This window comes from Dendrobates tinctorius, unplaced genomic scaffold, assembly GCF_039654945.1.
Source record: "Dendrobates tinctorius isolate UK_male_01 unplaced genomic scaffold, ASM3965494v1 ptg000065l, whole genome shotgun sequence".
In the NCBI taxonomy this organism is placed as follows: Eukaryota; Metazoa; Chordata; class Amphibia; order Anura; family Dendrobatidae; genus Dendrobates; species Dendrobates tinctorius.
In genome coordinates this window covers 1764261-1784304 of record NW_027361733.1, presented here as the reverse complement: position 1 = coordinate 1784304, position 20044 = coordinate 1764261, and the positions used below count along the sequence as shown (strand labels likewise).

Here is a 20044-nt window from a genome sequence, read left to right as displayed (position 1 = left end):
AAACAAAAAGCAGCCGTCTGTTAGGAATCAGGTTTCTTCCCCTGCACAGGAAGAATCCCGAGCCTTGCTTTCTGCGGTCTCTCATTCAGTCCTGGCTGCAGAGGAGGCTGCTCAGCAGAGACGTCGATCCCGGCATCCTGCTCAGGCTACTGCTGTCGGTTTGGTTGCTGCTGTCACCCCTGGGTCAGCTATTGCAACCTGCACTAACCAGCAGCGAGCAGCTCCTGGGACTAAGTCTGTTATATGGCCATCTTGCATCCGCCATTACCTGGCAGCAGGTAACATCTCTGCATGGTGGACCCTGGGCTGTGAACGCACCTTGTCTTCACTACATTTGGTGCATTCCTCAAGTCTGTAACATTATACTAGTGCCAGGGTCTGGCTAGTAATGGTGGATGAACAGCGACTGCAGCGGTACATCCAGCAGCTGGAGGACAGGTTTGCAGCTCTCACGCGATCAGCCTCAGCTATGGATGTTACTGCGGTCCCTGTTCAGGCAGCCACAGAGGCTGCCTTCCGTGTGTCCACTGCCATCCCTGTCCCGGCTTTGTCCTGCCTCCCATTGCCCAAGAAGTTCTCGTGTGATAGTGATTTTTGTAGGGGTTTCGTGAGCCAGCGCTGCTGGCTCCACGATAACCCTTTGAGTGGGCTAAGGTGGGATTCGTCATTTCCCTGTTGTCGGGCAAGGCTTTGGAGTGGACCACACTGTGTGGGAGCGTGGTAATCATGTGGTGCAGAGTGCCTCGCAGTTCTTGATCACTCTGAAGCAAGTCTTCATGGGACCACGAGTCACCCATGATACTGCGCTCCAGCTGCTGGCATTGTCACAGTGCTCTTTGGTCAGCCACTATGCCATCCAGTTCCGGACTCTGGCTTCAGAGCTGGAGTGGTCAGAGAAGACCCTCATTTTAGATGTTCTGGAGAGTTCTGACTGATCATGTGAAGGATGCCCTGGCCACCAGGGAGATTCCCACCACACTGGAGGACCTTATCACCGTCTCCACCTGTATAGACCTTCGTTTCTCGGAGCGAAGCTTGGAGCGGTCCCAGTGTAGGCAGAGGTTTAGTTTTGCTAAACCTCTGGAATCTCTTGATCGGGCGACCGAGCCTCAAGAGGCCTTGGGGTCTCTCACGCGGGATCTAGGTCCCGGTCCACTTGAGCAACCCGTTGTCTGTCTTGTTTGCCGGCAGTCTGGTTACCTTGCCAACAGGTGCCCACAGCGGTCGGGGAAACGCTCGCGTCTAGTGGCTGTTGTAGGAGGCCTACTAGACACTGCGACGTTCCTTCATTGCACCAGGCATAATTCTTCCTGCAAAAAAAAACCTCATCACCTCTAACAACTCATGACCCACCATGTCCCACTATTTGACATAAAAATCACACGGGATCCCATCCAATCCAGGAGCTTTATTCTGAGGGGAATTCTTTACCACATCATTCAACTCATTCTCTCCAATCTCATCCAACGCCGTCCTATCATATTAAATAAAGAGTGTCCTTATAAATGCTAAACAAGGAGCTGGCACTTAAATGCATAAATCAAAAACCCTTATTCGGAATAACACCAAAAAAGGTACCCGAAAATTAAGAGATCCAGCAATATTATAGAAAAATATTTTTATTATTACAATATTTTAATACATAATAAACAGCAATGCCCAATGGAAGACACAACAAAACACTGATATCGCCACTCTGATCTATAGCAAAAAATACCAATTTATACAAAATAAAAGTTTTATAGCTTATATTAATATATTTTATAAAGAACAGTGTCTATACAAAACCTTTATTAATATGCCACATGTTCCCCTAATATAAGATGACAAATATATCACTACCAAGGTAATGCCTATTGTAGTAAAAAACAATCACTGTGTCCATGGCGATATAAAGCAAACAATTCGCGGCTATAGAATTGGAAAACGCTAATATAATTAGCCTAAGTAGTTCCAAAAGAACTTTATTTGTATGCCACATATTCCCCCATGTAAGCTGACAAATATATTACTGCCGAGATAATGCCTATTATAATAGAGGAGCAATCACTATGCCCATGGCGATATGTAGCAAAAAAATAACGGCCATAAATTGAAGGGCGCTTATAATAATAGTCTGGGTAATTCCAATAAAAGTATTGGACATGAGAGAAATATAAAATTACCTTAAAGTAGGTGGAACATTGGTGGCACAGTGTAGCGTGTAACGTGTCCTCCCTCACCCCTACGCACGTTTCGCACGGGCTTCTTCTGCCGTCCTATCATAGTCTGAAGCAAAATTCTGTAACCCATTCAAAAACTCTTCCTCACTCCCAGGCTCACATTTTTCCTCATACAACTGTTCATAAAAGCCACTTAACTCCCTCAAAACTGATTCCCCACACAACTCCTCTCCACTATCATTCAATACCACATTCATCTCTTGCTTCCCACCACACAACTTTTGAAAGGAAAAACTTGTACACTTTTCACCCTCATCCTTATATTTTACTTTAGACCTAAAAATAATCTGTTTTCCCCGCTTTACAAACCAATCATTTCTCTCTTTACTTTCTACAATTCTTTCTTCACATCCACCCCAGCAGCCTCATAAGAGCCCACTTATGCTTATGCAATTGAGATCCCCTGCAATCAAAAATGGGACTTTTCCATGCAAAAACACCTTCAACTTCATGAATAACTGCAGCCGCTCTTTCTTCTCTGCATTTGCATATATGCAAAACATCTTGAACGTCCAGCCTCTGAAGTTCAACAATAAGCAAATACAACTCCCTTCCTCAGTTACAATAGACTGATGCAAATGTCTTTATTCTGGATCAAAATTCCCACTCCGTCATTCCGATTAGTGCTTGAGAAAGACCTAAAAGCTTCACCCCGCCATTCTGATTTTTTAGGGGACTTAGAGAGCCCACATTCCTGCATACAGATGATGTCACTGCCCCACTGCCCTTAGAGGCCAGAAAGTCCAAGACGACAGCTCTCTTTGCCACAGCAGCAAACATCCTGACATTAAGAGAAGCAATCCTTAAAAGCATCACCATAGTAAAACGCCAATATAATGGAGGATGACTAGCAGACCCAGAGGAAGTAATGTAAACCTCAGGTCTTTGAGTCCGCGCCTTGGGTATCCTTCTCATATTCAGCTACATCCGCCTCACTGAGAAAAACCTCACTGGGAGATATTGGTGCAGTTTTATAGCCATCGGAGTCCACATCAGAATCTGCCAATAATGGATCAAAAGTCTTGTGAGAAAGAAAATATCTTGGTTTCTCAGTGCCTTGTAATCTCTTCACTGTTTTACTAGGTTTTTTCTGTGCTGCTACAATTTTCTGTACAATTGAAGTCTTTTGCCTCCTAACAGCCACCACCTCCCCCCAGTAGAGAGGAACACTGAATATTCTCTGCACCATCTGATACCGCCAGAGCCTCAATTTCTTCTGGGCTATCATACACCTGGATGTCCTCACTAGGACTCAAATCCACATCCTGCACCAGGGGTTGTTCCTCAACACAAGATGTCATTTGTGGCTGATTTGCATTTGAGGCCTCTACCACAATAACAATAGGACTGAGCAGCCATGACCGTTATAGCGGCTTCTCCATCTCCAACAGCTTCAGCCTAGCTTTTCCCATCTGATACTGAGGCCTGCAGCTCCCCACGCCTTTCTTCTCTGGCCTCCCATCTTCTCTTATTCAATCTGTCCACCATACTCTGCCTGCCCAGACCAGGACAATTTCTACATGTATGGTCAGTACCGCCACACAGATCACACACTGGGGCGTACGGACAGTCTCCAGCTTCATGACCAGAATGTTTACAATTTTTGCATGTCTTTCAATGGGAACACTGCTCCTTAACATGGCCATACCTGAAACACTACCTACAAAAGGACAGTGGACCTGGATAGTGCAGAAATCCTTTATTCCCACTGATAGAAATATTAGCAAGGGGGTGCATGATTCCACCAATACCTTCAGGATCGGGCTTGAACCACACAAAATACTTCACATTGCAATTAAACACACCAAAAGGGTTTTTTTACTGAATGCCTCCTCTGATGGAAAAACAGTATCTGGTCAAAAAAGCTTTAACCAGATGTAAGGGGGTGCATTGCTATGGACAGTAGAGACAAGCTGCCACTTTAAGAGACAGCACCCCACGTGGTTAAAGCAATGGGACATTCTGCTCTCCCCTGCAGAAAAGACTGTGTGGTTCTGCCAGCACTGGAGAGGGGAGGGGCTGCCTTTTCGGTGTGTGTGTGTGTGTGTGTGTTCAGAGCCGAGATTTCTGCAGGAGGCTGATGTGCCTGGAGCTGTGAGGAAAAGAACGTACATCTTGAGACTGACTGAACTGGGAAGATCGTGTAAACTCTTCTGGGGATAACAACGTGGCTTTCCTGTGTTGCCGTGAAGAGCCACGAAAAAATACAAGAAAGGAATCCAGGGGAGGGAATCCACCATTTCTAGGAGCATCTCGGGATGCTCACACAAGAAGAAGACCACATTGCACAGAGCTTCCAGGAAGACATGCACACCATCTTGCAAAGCTGCAGGGGCCCCCAGACTGGACTGATATACCAACGCTACTGTGAGAGTTAACCCCTTTTGTGCACATGGTAGGGCTTAGTATAGGCTGCAATAGATAGAGCACGGCATGAAAAAAAAGAACAAGCAGTGTGTATAAAAGTCACGATCACCCATATTGATAGATGCTACACACAGATAATAATTAATATCATGAATTTTATTACCAAAGCACAGTAATGGGACAGACAAACATTAAAAACAATTAAAAAAGATCCACATGAAAAACCACAAAAGGTCCATATAAGGACCTATATATGTCATATAACATCAAGCTGGCAAGCAGAGGCAATAAGTACTAATACAAATATCATGCCCTATTTACAGAGAAAGTGTCTCAACATGAACGCATGATGAATGCAAACATTATCAAGCAAGACAATCAATAACCTGGTCACAATATAGATGCGTAGTTTGAATAATCCACAATAAGAATCACCAAAGTTTGGTCCACACCTGTAAGTTGAAGTTGATCACCTCCAAAAAATCGGATGTGAATATAATATATACTCCAATAAATTTGTGTGTCATGTATTATTATGAGGTGGACACAAAAAGCTATATTAGCAAAAGACCCTGCCCAAGAGACACATGTGCCTCACAAGGTTGTGAATATCTGAGCAAGTAACAATCTGGAAAGAAATAAGTAGGGGAAAAGAAAAACACCTCTATTTGCACATAAGAAAGGCAAGGTAGAACCTGGCTAGGACAACTATAGATGAGGGAAAAGATGCCTCATGGAGAGGTAATGCTAAGGGCTAAACCTGCAACCAGCATATTGTTGCAATGCGGGAACTCCCCCATGCATATCGCCACCAGGGAGCGTGGCTTCCACAGGGGAAAGTGCACGGCAGCCGTGTGGCCGATGTAGCAGAGGCCAGATAGGCTATAGTTAGAGTAGCATCATACTGTACTTTACTGTGTTGTTTTGCCTGTTAAATAAATACACTGATCTGTGATAGTTGGTGCACCGTGCATTGTGACAGCTCAGCTAAAGAATATCACTCTTGTAAATTGTCTGTTTTCATTGCATATCCCTGTTTTGCACTTTCCTAACACTGCATTCCTTGCCTTTCAATAAATCAACCCTTTTGTTGTTTGCACCTTATCTTGTTCCCTGTAGTCTCCCTGCATTGTAGTGGTCCCCCGGCCATCGCTTCACAGAGACAACTCCACAAAAGGATTGTACATATGTACCATCACTGGCTTTTCTACCTACTTCACTTGGATATGATTCAATACCGCATCCCCACTTTTCTCCTTTAGGCACTGATAAAAATTCAGATTATCCTCATAGTAAAAGGACACATCGAACGTACCTGAAGAGGTGAATTCCTAGATGCAAAATACTTGATCCAAATCAAAACTTGCCAGTCTATTGATTATGTTGTTGCATAAATAACCAAAGCCCAATTTGTGCTTGTATCCAACTTCAACTTCCAGCCTCAAAGTATTTCGAATAGCAGCCATTGTCGATCAGAATGCCCAAAGCACGATCACCACTGGATAAATGCCAAAGGTCACCCTCTGCGTAACGCACCCTCCAGCCAAGACCAGGGTAATAAACCCTGATCTTAACCAAAAGGCCGAGAAGCGATAGCCAGAATTAATTTGCCACTTGTGGCGCCCCATGGCCTAAGACAGACACCCGTTGTGGAGAACGAGCCAAAGACTGCCCTGAGGAAGACATGTGAACCAACTCTGGACGCATTAAAACGAAAGTTCAGCTGCTTGTCTTCGCTGGATTCCACGTGTTTTTAATCTGCATAGCTTCACCCATTTTATGGCACCCTCCCTACCCCTCTTGTTCCAACGTGCTTCAGTACCAGGAAGAGGGGGAGAGGAACATTCACCCTCCCCCAAAAAACAGCTGTCTTCCATTATCTCTCCTTATGCTGGGTATTGTACCTATCGTACATACCTACCTACCTGGTGTGGCTTCTTCAGCAGACTAAAGATTTCTGCTGCCACACATCTAGAAAACAGTCTGGGTCCATTTTGACATGTCCAAGTGTTCCATTCACAGAATACATTCTATCTACTGCAGCCAGCGCACCTGGCTACTACCAGCCAATAGAATACCCAGACAAGTGAAGGTAGGCTGCACATTCAAATAACACACCAGACCAATTCTTTGAATACACATACCCAAAATTTACAAGTCAGTGGGCCACGAGAGAGACAATGTTTTACAAAATAATAATCTTTATTTTTATATAGCGCCAACATATTCTGCAGCACTTTACAGTTTGCACACATTATTATCACTGTCCCCAATGGTGCTCCCAATCTAAATTCACTATCAGTATGTCTTTGGAATGTGGGAGAAAACCAGAGTATCTGGAGGAAACCCATGCAAACACAGGGAGAACATACAAACTCCTTGCAGATGTTGTCCTTGGTGGGCCCAGGACTCCAGCACTGCAAGCTGCAGTGCTATCCACTGAGCCACCGTGCTGCCCCAAAAGAAATCATAGCATCAGGAATGTGGCACAAATGGAATACCTACACCTGGGATACTTTAATTGGCAATTATCAGTAAGTACTGGGCAAGGGCCTGACATTGTGGGTAGTGTGTGTGCAGCAATGTTAGAAAAGACAAATACATTATTGCAGCTTATCACACCAGTACCAAGCAGCAACACAATGCTTTACATACATAAATGAACACTAGATGTAGCAGAGATGGTCAAGTTAAATCAAGCAAAATTCATTTGGCATTTGAAATGTGCAACTTAGAGCCTGAAAAACTAATACAAAGCAACAAAAGTTAAAAAAAAGCATTCAAATAATGCTTTGAAAACGCAACTTGCGTTGATTTCAATTCAATCTGTTTTTGGAAACCAGTTCAGAGTGAGTGCACCGTGCCCGGAAATACTGCAATACCAGGTCAATGCGTAGAGTGGCTAGAACAAGCTCTTTTGCAATCTCCCTGTTCTAAAAATCCATTTAATATATGGTCCCCAGATAGGGGACGTATCAGATATTAAACTGATAAGAACAGATTTTTTTTTCTTGCCATGTCAGATCGGTTGTAATTTGCACCATCAAGTTAGCTACTGAAAGCTCTTTCTGATGTATAACCTCTCATCATTTCATGGCATTTTATATAAAAAAATTTTTTTAACTCTAAGTTAAAAAAGAGAAGAAAAACCAACCAAATTACAAAACATTTAACAATTTAAGCTAAGAGAAAAAAAACATATTAAACTATCTATTTATACCTTATCAGGAATCTCCATTTCTTAAGCTTCCATATTTCTTTTGAGTCGATGGCACCATGTTTCTTGTCCCATAAATAGATTACATATATGCGAGACAGAATCAACTTCAAACATTCATTCACAGTCATTTTCCCTTTTAAAAACTAACAAATCTCTTGCGTCCCATAAACTTTCCATTACACACACAGTCAATAACCATAACAATCTATCTTTCAAGCTATTACATGCTCCCATTCCAAACATTGCAACCTTCCAATTGACAAAAGTCACACCTGCTAATCCATTACACAACGATCCCATTCCTCTCCACACATCATAAGCAAATTCACAATCCCATAGCATATGTCTGACAATCTCTCTTGAACCACATCCATCTCTTGGACACACATCAGTCTTAATCAGATCTCTCCTCTTCTGCACGTCCCTTACAGGCAAAATGTCATGCAGAACCATCCATGCAATATCTTTCTGTTCATTAGAAAAACCTTGCGTTTCCAACTTTTTCCACATATTCAGCACATCCTCCCCTCTCAAACCATCAATATTGCACACAATCTCTCTATCCCTCACAATTTTAATTCTTTTTCTTATTTACAAAGTCAATCATACTCAAATCCATCAAATCATACTTCCTAATGACTTTCTCAACTCTTTCATACCACACCGGACATCTGAAAGCAACAGGTACTGTAGCATCTCTTTTAATCCAATTCAACTTGTAAAACATCCAACCAGCGGAATACCTTACCATACAAGCACATTTATTACTCTTACCCATACAAACCACCAACATTTTTATATAAATTACACCTAGAAAAAAATAAATGTTTGGGAAATTTAAACCACCATTCACACACATCTTATATACACACTCTACACACATCTTATATACATACTCTCTTTTCGACTTCTCCATTCAACTCCCCCAGAGGAAAGTAAAAATAATTTTTTTGGTTTTACTAATTTTCCTAGATGTTCAGGGGTATACATTTGCAACAAAAAGTAAAATTGGAAGCACCAATACCTTGATAATTAAATTTTCCCTGACAAGGTTAGCTCTCTCAATTTCCAATAATTTCATTTTTGTGCTACTCTCCACAATTGTTCCAACTTTCATTCCCCTTTAAGTTGTCATTGAATTTAATTCGTAGCACCTTGATTGCTCCATCTTCACATTTCACCTCGTCCATTTTAATGCTGCTATCACTAAAGCATTTATAGGAGCATTTAGCCCAGTTTATTTTAAAGGCTGAGGCCCTAGAAAACGTATTCAATAAGAACTTTGCCCTATTCATCGCAGCCATATTCTCACTCACAATGACCACATCATCTATATATCCCAATACCCCCAGATCTTTCCCACCACTTCCATGAATCAAAACATCTTTCATAAGCTTGTCACTTCTTACTATGCACAAAAGAACCTCAATCACACTTATAAATAAAATGGGTGACATAGGACACCCTTGTCTCAAACCCGACATTATCCTAACCTTATTGCTCAAAAATCCATTCCAATACAGACTTCTAACACAACTCACAACATTTCTAGAAAAACCCATTTGCGCCAACACTTTAAACATAAAAACATGCAACACCCAATGAAAGGCCTTTTTAAAGTCCATAGAAAAAAAACATACATTTCAGCTTACGGTCAAAACAATCACCAATCACATCTCTCATACATCAAATTTTCATTCATAGTCATTCCAGGTATTGCACACACCTGATCCTCACCAATTACTTTACCAATCATATCTCTCATCCTGTTTGCTAACAACTTACTGAAAACCTTATAATCAGCATTCAGAAGTGTAATCGGCCTCCAATTTCCCACGTCCTTCCAGTCTCTCTTCATGTGTATCAATACAATCACATCTTCTCTCATTGATTCACGCAGTACATTGTTCTCAAACATATACTTCCAACAAATATTTCCCCATAGTATCCCACTATTTTACATACAACTCTACAGGCAACTCATCCTTTCCAGGTGTTTTATTCATACATTGCAACTTTCTTCACTTCATCCAATTCACTCTCATCCTCAGTTAGCTGTCCTTCCAATTTACCCAACATTTCAGTCATCAAACCCTCATCTATCCATTTGGCCCCATACAACTCCTTATAAAACAATTAAACTTCATTCATCAAATCCTCACCATACACACACACACACCATTTCCATTCATCACCTCATCCATATCAACTTTCTTGCAAAAAGTTTTTTGAAATAAAACCTAGTATACTTCTCATTCTTTTCCAAATGCTCAATCTTAGACCTATATATCATCTCCTTACCTTTTTCATTCATAAACTTCTTAATCTCATTCTTCACCTGACATATCAAATCATCCACCTCAACTCCAATCATACTCAGTTTTCTCAGCCACTCTAACCTCATACCCAATTCATTACATTTCTCTGTTATAGGCACCTTTCTTTCTTCCCCACTTCCTGAAGAAAAAATATATTTCCTTCTTCATCCAGTCCCACCATTCCAACACATTTATAAAATCTCTCCTCCTATCTTTCCACTTCACGTACATCCGTCTAAAGGCTGTCATGATCCGTTTATCATCTAACAGACGTACATTTAGCTTCCTTACACCATGACCAGGCGCAAAAGATCCCTTACCTTCCAAACGCACTCTCAAAATGACATGATAATGATAAAGGAATGTCCTCCTGATGAAAGTGCTTATAGACAATGTTATTTGAGAACAAAAACCGGTCAATTCTCAATTCAAGAGAAAACCTCTCCTTCCCTATGGAAAAGTTACAGGGGGGGATAATGAATTCCTCCTGGCTCATCCATGCTTTCAGAGAACTTCACCATGAACCCGTACTTTCATGTCCACAGCCCAGCCTCATTCATCGCCTTGGTAGCAGTTCTACACACTTTACAATGCTTATTAAAAAATATGAAGAGTATCTCCAAAGGCACATGGGGGTTGTACATCGTCAGGGTCACTGGCAGCTCCTCATCAGAATACAGAATGGTGAAAGTCAGTCCATCCAGCACAGTGTTATCCATGTTCTTCTTCAGGGTCTCTTAGAAGTTGTTGTAGACTGCAACAAAAGAAAGAATAAGTGTGAATTTAGATCTGAACTGCTGCAGACACAAATTCTCTTCTTTCTTCAGCTTCAAAACTCCAAAAAGCACTTCATGGACAAAAAATCCAAGAGAAAAATCATCTTCTCTTCCGGCATCAATATTGATCTGGATACCATGCTTCACCTGGGTTTGACCAGGATTAGCAAAGCGTATTTTTACCATCGCTGCTCGTGTCTGCACAGTCCCTTCTCAAAGCAAAAGCAACAAAAAGCTGCAGTGCTGAGAATGACAAAAACACAGACTCTCCTAGCCTAGATCTACACTAGATCCAAAAGGCCAAGAAGCGATAACCAGAATTGGTTTGCCGCTTGCAGCGCCCCATGGCTTAACACAAACACCCATTGTGGAGAACGAGCCAAAGACTGCCCTGAGGAAGACATGTGAACCAACTCTGGATGCATTAAAACGACAATTAAACTGCTTGTTTTCACTGCACTCCACGCGTTTTTAATCTGCATAGCTCCACCCATTTTATGGCACCCTCCATACCCCTCTTGTTCCAACATGCTTCAGTATCGGGAAGAGGAGAGGAATATTATCCCCCCAAAAAAAGCTCTATCTTTCCTGATACTGGGTATTGCACCTACTTTACATACCTGCCTACCTGGTGTGGCTTCTTCAGCAGACTAAAGATGGCTGCTGTCGCACAGCTAGCCAGAGTCTGGACCGATTGTGACACATCCAAGTGTTCCATTCACGGAACACATTCTATCTACTGCAGATAGCGCACCTGGCTGCTATAAGCTAATAGCATACTCAAGACAGGTAAAGGTAGGCTGCACTTTCAGAAAACATGCCAGACCAATTCTTCCTTTATTTTTGAATACACATACCCAAAAGTCGGTGGGCCACAAGAGGGAGACAATGTTTCACAAAAAAAATCATAGCATCAGGAATGTGGAAGAAATGAAATCACTACACCTGCCTGAGATACTTGAATTGCCATAATCATTAAGTACTGATGGCAGATAAGGGGCTGACCTTGTAGGAAGTGTTGTGCAGCAATGTTAAAAAGACAATTACATTACTGCAGCTTATCACAGCAGTACCAAGCAGCAATACGATGCTTTACATACAAAGGTGAACATTAGATGTAGCAGAGTTGGTCAAGTTAAATCAAGCAAAATGCATTTGTCATTTGAAATATGCAACTTGGAGCCTGAAAAAACTAATGCAGAGTAACAAAAGTTGAAAAAAGCATTCAAATAATGATTTGAAAACACAACTTGCATTGATTTCAATTCAATCTGTTTTTGGAAACCGCTTCAGAGAGTGAGTGCACCATTCCTGGAAATACTGCAACACCGGGTCAATGCGTGCAGTGGCTAGAGCAAGCTCTTTTTCCATCTCCCTGTTCTAAAAATCCATTTAGCATATGGTTCCCAGATAGGGGACGTATCAGATATTAACCTGATAAGAACAGATTTTTTTTTTTTCTTGCCATGTCATATCGGTTGTAATTTGCACCATCAAGTTAGCTACTGAAAGCTCTTTCTTATGTATAACCTCTCATCATTTCATTGCATTTTATATAAAAAATATTTTAACTTTAAGTTAAAAAGTAGAAGAAAAACCAACCAAATTACAAAACATTTAACAATTTAAGCTAAGAGAAAAAAAGATTTTTTTTTAAACCATTCAGGTTGTTTTATAAACAGTATGAAAGTCTTCCAAGAAAACATCACTTTCGTTGCTCAAGACTTACCTTCGGCGGTCTCCCATTCCTCTCCGGCCGCAGAGGGGGCTGCTCAGCAGACTCGTCGATCCCGGCGCTCTGCTCAGACCAGCACTATGGGTTTGGTTGCTGCTGCCACCTCTGGTCCAGCTATGGCAATGCATGCTGGTCAGCAGCGAGCTACTCCAGGGACTAAGTCCTCCTTTCGGTCCACTGAGCATGCCCGTGGGATGATCTCTCATTGGAGATCGGAGGTCACATGCTCCGGTCCTTCTCCAGCTTGGATTGGATCATCAGGAAGGTCCCGGAAGGACGCTGTTTAAAAGGTTCGCATGGCCGCTCGGCCATGCACTAAGATAGACTTTTGTTGAGACTTCTGTGAGTGATGATGGATGCATGAAACTGGTGACTGACTCATTACATAACCCCTCCCTTGATACGTATGTGTTAGGGTTAGTTTAGCTTGAGTCAGTGCCTCATGGTGGCAAAGCATGTGCCACAGTGCTCTAGTCTAAGCACAAAGGTTAGCACCATAGTGCCGCTATATCTACGTACCTCTGGGCGGTACCAGTCTATCCGCTGCACCCTGTGACAGCTAACAGGGCACAGCATTTTCCTAGCATCACTCTAGTGCCGCTGCAGTGGCTCTGTGCACAAGTGGGTCTAGAAGGACTGACTCCATGCCTCTGGGCAGAGTTCTGTGACCACATCGCTTGCGCTCATATCATATTAGTGCAACCTTGTGAAGTAACAGGGTTTACCTTGTACACTCCGGGTGAGGTAATCCGAGCGTGCTACTACCCACAATTACCTAGCAGCAGGTTACATCTCTGCACGGTGGACCCCGGGCTGCGAACTCACCTCTTTCCATCATAATTATTTGGTGCGTCCCGCTAGCCCCTAACAAGATGCAGTTGTATCAAAAGATATACCAATAATACAGTCACGTAGCGTGAATCAGTGTACCTCCTGAATAACAACTTCAGACATTAGCTCTCCAGTACCTTTCTGGGCAACAGGAATGCCAACCAAATGCACAAAATCTTTTCCAGTTACAAGAACAGCAACTCCATCTTCTAGAGTTTTGAAACTCCCACAGACAAACGAGACCAACAATTTACTATCCCAATGTAAGACTAAATAAGGAGGATTTTCAAACAGCGACTTTTCCATGTTCTCAGTCATTTGTCTTCTGTTAATCGCCCAAGCTCGGAAAACAGTAGATGAAGATATGGAAATACATGAAACATCGTGACCAAGGCTTTTTGAAGTTGCAATAAATGAAGTACTTGCTTGTCGAATAGAGAGTTGTTCTTAATCCCATGTAGCCATGAGTGTGTGATCAAGAGGTTTTAATCTATGACCTGCACAAGATTTTTTCACTGGTTGTGCAGAAAATTCGTCCTCTTCGTGAATTGATGATGATGATGGAGATGAGACTGAGTGTTCCACTGTAACTGTCTTGTTCATTTTGGCGATTTCTTTATAATGTTTCATCTTGTATGCCTCCTTTTTTCTGTATTTATTTTCTTTTTAATTTGTGAGGCAAGAACCTTATCTACACCATTCATTGATGAACTCATATGATCCTCTCTTTGTGACATAAGAAATGCTTTATCGTCTTCGAGTACGCTAATCATGGACATCACATTTTGCCTGGCAATATCAAATACAGTTAGGTCCATATATATTTGGACAGAGACAACATTTTTCTAATTTTGGTTCTCTACATTACAATAATGAATTTTAAACAAAGCAATTCAGATGCAGTTGAAGTTCAGACTTTAAGCTTTCATTTGAGGGTATCCACATTAAAATTGGATGCATGGTTTAGGAGTTTCAGCTCCTTAATATGTGCCACCCTGTTTTTAAAGGGACCAAAAGTAATTAGACAATTGACTCCAAGGCCATTTCATGAACAGGTGTGGGCAATCCCTTTGTTATGTCATTCTCAATTAAGCAGATAAAAGGCCTGGAGTTGATTTGAGGTGTGGTGCTTGCATTTGGAAGGTTTTGCTGTGAAGGAAACATGCAGTCAAAGGAGCTCTCCATGCAGGTGAAACAAGCCATCCTTAAGCTGCAAAAACAGAAAAAACCCATCAGAGAAATTGCTACAACATTAGGAGTGGCATAATCTACAGTTTGGTACATCCTGAGAAAGAAAGAAGGCACTGGTGAACTCATCAATGCAAAAAGACCTGGGCGGCCACGGAAGACAACAGTGGTGGATGATCGCAGAATAATCTCCATGGTGAAGAGAAACCCTTTCACAACAGCCAACCAAGTGAACAACACTCTCCAGGAGGTAGGCGTATCAATATCCAAATCTACCATAAAGAGAAGACTGCATGAAAGTAAATACAGAGGGTTCTCACTGCACGGTGCAAGCCACTCATAAGCATCAAGAATAAAAAGGCTAGACTGGACTTTGCTAAAAAACATCTAAAAAAGCCAGCACAATTCAGGAAGAACATTCTTTGGACAGATGAAACCAAGATCAACCTCTACCACAATGATGGAAAGAGAAAAGTATGGCGAAGGCGTGGTACAGCTCATGATCCAAAGCTTACCACATCATCTGTAAAACACAGCGGAGGCAGTGTGATGGCTTGGGCATGCATGGCTGCCAGTGGCACAGGGTCACTAGTGTTTATTGATGATGTGACACAGGACAGAAGCAGCCGGATGAATTCTGAGGTATTCAGAGCCATACTGTGTGCTCAGATCCAGCCAAAGTGATTGTTCGTCGTTTCATACTACAGATGGACAATGACCCAAAACATAAAGCCAAAGCAACCCAGGAGTTTATTAAAGCAAAGAAGTGGAATATTCTTGAATGGCCAAGTCAGTCACCTGATCTCAACCCAATTGAGCATGCATTTCACTTATTAAAGACTAAACTTCATACAGAAAGGCCAGCAAACAAACAGCAACTGAAAACCACCACAGTGAAGGCCTGGCAGAGCATCAAAAAGGAGGAAACACAGCGTCTGTTGATGTCCATGAGTTCAAGACTTCAGGCAGTCATTGCCAACAAAGGGTTTTCAACCAAGTACTAGAAATGAACATTTTATTTACAATTATTTAATCCGTCCAATTACTTTTGGTCCCTTTAAAAACAGGGTGGCACATGTTAAGTAGCTGAAACTCCTAAACCCGTCATCCAATTTTATTGTGGATACCATCAAATGAAAGCTGAAAGTCTGAACTTCAACTGCATCTGAATTGTTTTGTTTAAAATTCATTGTGGTAATGTCTAGAACCAATATTAGAAAAATGTTGTCTCTGTCCAAATATATATGGACCTAACTGTAGCTCAACAAGATCACCTTTCCAAATCTGTGGCTTCATATTTGCTGTGTCAGCGTTTCTTTATTTCTCTTTACCCAGATGTTGATATTCCTTGTATAACTTCTGTATATGAGTTTGGATATTCTCCTTTGTCATGACAGGGATACTTGCTTTCTTCCACACTTCCTGTAGTTTAATACCTGTGGATTTAGCAGCACACGAGTGTTTCCTTAATTTCCTTGTGATGGTTATTAAAAACTAAAAGCACTTGAATTTTTGGGAGCTCGACTCCCTTTCAAGGAACATCACCAGGCACCTTTTCAAGTAACCAAATTCCGTTTCTAGTACTCATTTTCAGTTTAACTACCTGCAAAACATAATAGAAACACAACATACACATTAGTGTGATGTTGATGATGCATTTTTATGAATTTCAGTACTTTCAGATAAAAGTGATCAAAGTGTGCAACCCCTAAATATTAATCAATTTTGCTAAATTTTTTACATGGATCTTTTAGATGACTTAGACCAAGGATTCAAGCAAAGTCAGATGAAAATCATAACTTCGGAAAAATTAGGGATACTATTGAAGAGAAATAGCGCAATAGTGCATTATTCAGTGTAGGTATAGCAATTTAAAAATAATTCACTCACCAGATGGAGCTTGTAATAAGCATGGAGGATTCGCTGCTGCAGAAACCACAGATCCATGAGGTACCGACGTAGAAGATGCAGGATAGGAAAAAAAAGTGGTCAGACAATCCGCGCTGCGAATCACTATGAACAATTATTATTACAGTGGTCTTTATTCGACGAGTTTTGAAGTTTCACAGAACTCCTTCCTCAGGAAAAAACCACATGCAACAGGTTATTAAATAGAAAAAACAGTACACTTGTCATTCAGGTGCTCGGCGTCTAACAGGTCACCTGATTCAAAAGGATGTCAAAGTTCATTGCTTGAACACATGATAGACACTTAATAGACAAAATATATATAAATTTCTGTTATAAAATTATTATTATACTTGCATTTTAAAATGGCTAATATATATTAATTTCTTTATTAACAACCAACGGAAAAAAAATATTAAAAGAAAATTTAAAATGAAAGGGACAAGAACCTCCAAAGAAGGGGGAAAAAAGAAGAATTGCCTTATAGGGAGAACATCCTCTCAAGAGAGCCACCATGAAACCACACAAACAATGCCAAATCCAACAACATGTATAGAGAAACAAACTTATACCGTGAAATTTCTGAATAAAATCTTTCAAAAGACATTTTTGGTCTTATTTCTATATATATTATTGCACAGTTCTTGCTGGAAGATAAAAAATTGCATAAAAATTTATATAAAAGATATTTTTATAAAAAAAATACAAATCCATATAAAAATTATTTAAAAATATATATATATTTAAAATTACTTACATTATCCTTTTATTGAATTGGATTAGTGGGACTTTTAGGTAATTTTGGTAAATGCAAAAAAAAAAAGATAACAGATTCATTGACGACCTCTTCTTTATTTGGAACAACGTCAATAATGATATTGACTCCTTTATTGCAGAGGTAAATAGCAATAATTGGGGTCTGTCCTTCTCCCCCATCTATAGCTCAAATAGTATTAATTTTTTAGACATTACTATTTTTTTTAAAAGAAAATATTTTAACCAACATTTTTTTAAAGAGGTTGATAAAAATAGCTATCCATTATAAAAGTAGACATTATGCAAAATGGCTCAACAATATACCTGAGTATCAATTTCAGAGGATAAGGAAAAATTGTAGTCTTGATGATGACTTCAAACAGGCTAATATTTTGAAGGATAGATTTTTGAAGAAGTAATATCCTATATAGGAATATATTAGTCATTTTATAATGCAAGTGTAATAATAACTAGATGTGTATTTCCTGAAGAAAGTACAGATAGTGCTTTGAAATGGAGCCCGGGCTGCCCTTTAAGAGAGACTTGCCTGCTGCCCCTGCAAGACTTTCAACTCAGGATCCATTTTATCTGTGGGTGCCTCTCAGGGGCCACTTTGGCATGTGGGGCCCCTCAGGATCCGATTTGGTGGCCTGGGCTCCTCAGGGCTTGAATTGGTGGACGGGATCCGTCAGGGTCCGATTTTGTGGCCGGAGCTCATCAGGGTTCAATTTTGTGGGCGGGGCCCCTCTGGGTCCGATTTGGTGGGCGGGGCCACTCCGGGTCCGATTTGATGGGCGGGGCCACACTGGGTCCGATTTGGTGGGCGGGGCCACACTGGGTCCGATTTGGTGGGCGGGGCCCCTCAGGGTCCGATTTGGTAGGCGGGGCCCCTCAGGGTCCGATTTGGTGGGCGGGGCCACTATGGGTCCGATTTGGTGGGCGGGGCCACTATGGGTCCGATTTGGAGGCCAGGATGGCTCAGCCTCCGATTTGGAGGCCAGGGTCCATCAGCCTCCGTTTTGGAGGCCGGGGTGGCTCAGCCTCCGATTTGGAGCCTGGGGTCACTCAGCTTTCGATTTGGTGCGCCGGCCCCTTAAGAATCACTTAGATGCGTCGGCCGTTTAAGAGCTAGTTTGGCTCACTGGGCTTCTAAATCCACTTTGGCGGACATTCTCTCTCAGGGGCATGCGTCATGTGATGAAGCTAGATTTACTTTTGTGCTGTGGGTTTCGCTTTAAGAGCTGATATTATGTGGCAGAAGCTCTGTCCTAGGGGCGTCATGTGAAGTTCGTAGGCGTTGGCATAGTAACTGGGTCTGTCTGCGCATATCAATGAGCTTAGCTGTCTTCTCTTATCTCTCCTGATGCTGGGTATTGTACCTACCGTGCATACCCATCTACCAGGTGTGTCTTCAGCAGACTAAAGGTGGCTGCTGCCGCACAGCTAGCCAGAGTCTGGGACACGTCCAAGTGTTCCATTCACGGAACACTTTAAATCTACTGCAGACAGCGCATCTGGCTGCTACAAGCCAATAGAATACTCAGACAGGTGAAGGTAGGCCGCAAATTCAAAGAACACGCCAGACCAATTCTTTCTTTATTTTTGGATACACAGTGGACCACAAGAGGGAGACAATGTTTCACAAAAAAAATCATAGCATCAGGAATGTGGTAGAAATGGAATCACTACACCTGGGATACTTAAATTGCCATCATCAGTAAGTACTTATGGCAAGGGGCTGGCCATGTAGTAAGTGTGAGTGCAGCAATGTTAAAAAAGACAGTTTCATTATTGCAGCTTATCACACCAGTACCAAGCAGCAATACGATGCTTTACATACATAGGTGAACATTAGATGTAGCAGAGTTGGTCAAGTTAAATCAAGCAAAATGCATTTGGCATTTGAAATGTGCAAACTTTGAGACTAAAAAAACTAATGTAGAGCAACAAAAGTTGAAAAAAGCATTCAAATAATGCTTTGAAAACACAACTTGCATTGATTTCAATTCAATCTGTTTTTGGAAACCGCTTGAGAGAGTGAGTGCACCGTTCCCGGAAATACTGCAATACCGCGTGGTGTGGCTAGAAAAAGATCTTTTTCCATCTCCCTGTTCAAAAAAATCCATTTAATATATAGTCCCCAGATAGGGGAGATATTATACTAATCAGATCAGATTTTTTTTTTTTTACACAGATTACTAAGTCTCAGACTCCCATAAAAAAAGAATAAAAGACTAAAATCCATCACCGTGTATTTCAAACCATTTTTGCTGTTAGATTTTCTATTTCCAATGTCTCATTTTTCCTTTAACTTTTTAATTTTTTACTTTACCGCTTCCCTCGAAACGCGTTGTTCGGATTGACCCTGAATGCCACCCGTCCAGCACGGCGGCTGGTCACGTGACGTCACGCCCCCGGCTTTTTTGTGCTTTGCGGTGTGTTGACGGCGGTGCTTTGGCCGAGCCTGTCGTCAGCCTCTGCTTCTTCCCAGTTCCCTGCCTGCACTCCCCACGTGCTGTCAGCACGCCGATCTCCAGCAGTACACTGGAAGTTTTCTGTGTCTTCAGAATTTATGGCTTCCTAACTGACCACCCGGCTATTGGGCCCCGAGACTAAACAAGTAAGTGCCTCACTTTACTACTGTCTATTAACAATAGCAGTTTGCATATTTAAACAACTTTTTGTGGCGCCTAATTCAATTAGCAGAACCTAATTACTACACC

The 20044-nt window shown here is 41.6% G+C and overlaps 1 non-coding gene and 1 pseudogene across 1 annotated transcript; both read right to left on the bottom strand.

Annotated features, from left to right (window-relative positions):
* Nucleotides 1-7437: 7437 nt before the first annotated feature.
* LOC141094980 (U2 spliceosomal RNA) lies at nucleotides 7438-7619 on the bottom strand. Its single transcript, XR_012233237.1, has one exon. It is a non-coding gene; the product is annotated as a U2 spliceosomal RNA (small nuclear RNA).
* Nucleotides 7620-12198: 4579 nt separating this feature from the next.
* On the bottom strand, nucleotides 12199-12376 carry LOC141095011 (U2 spliceosomal RNA; annotated as a pseudogene).
* Nucleotides 12377-20044: the final 7668 nt, after the last annotated feature.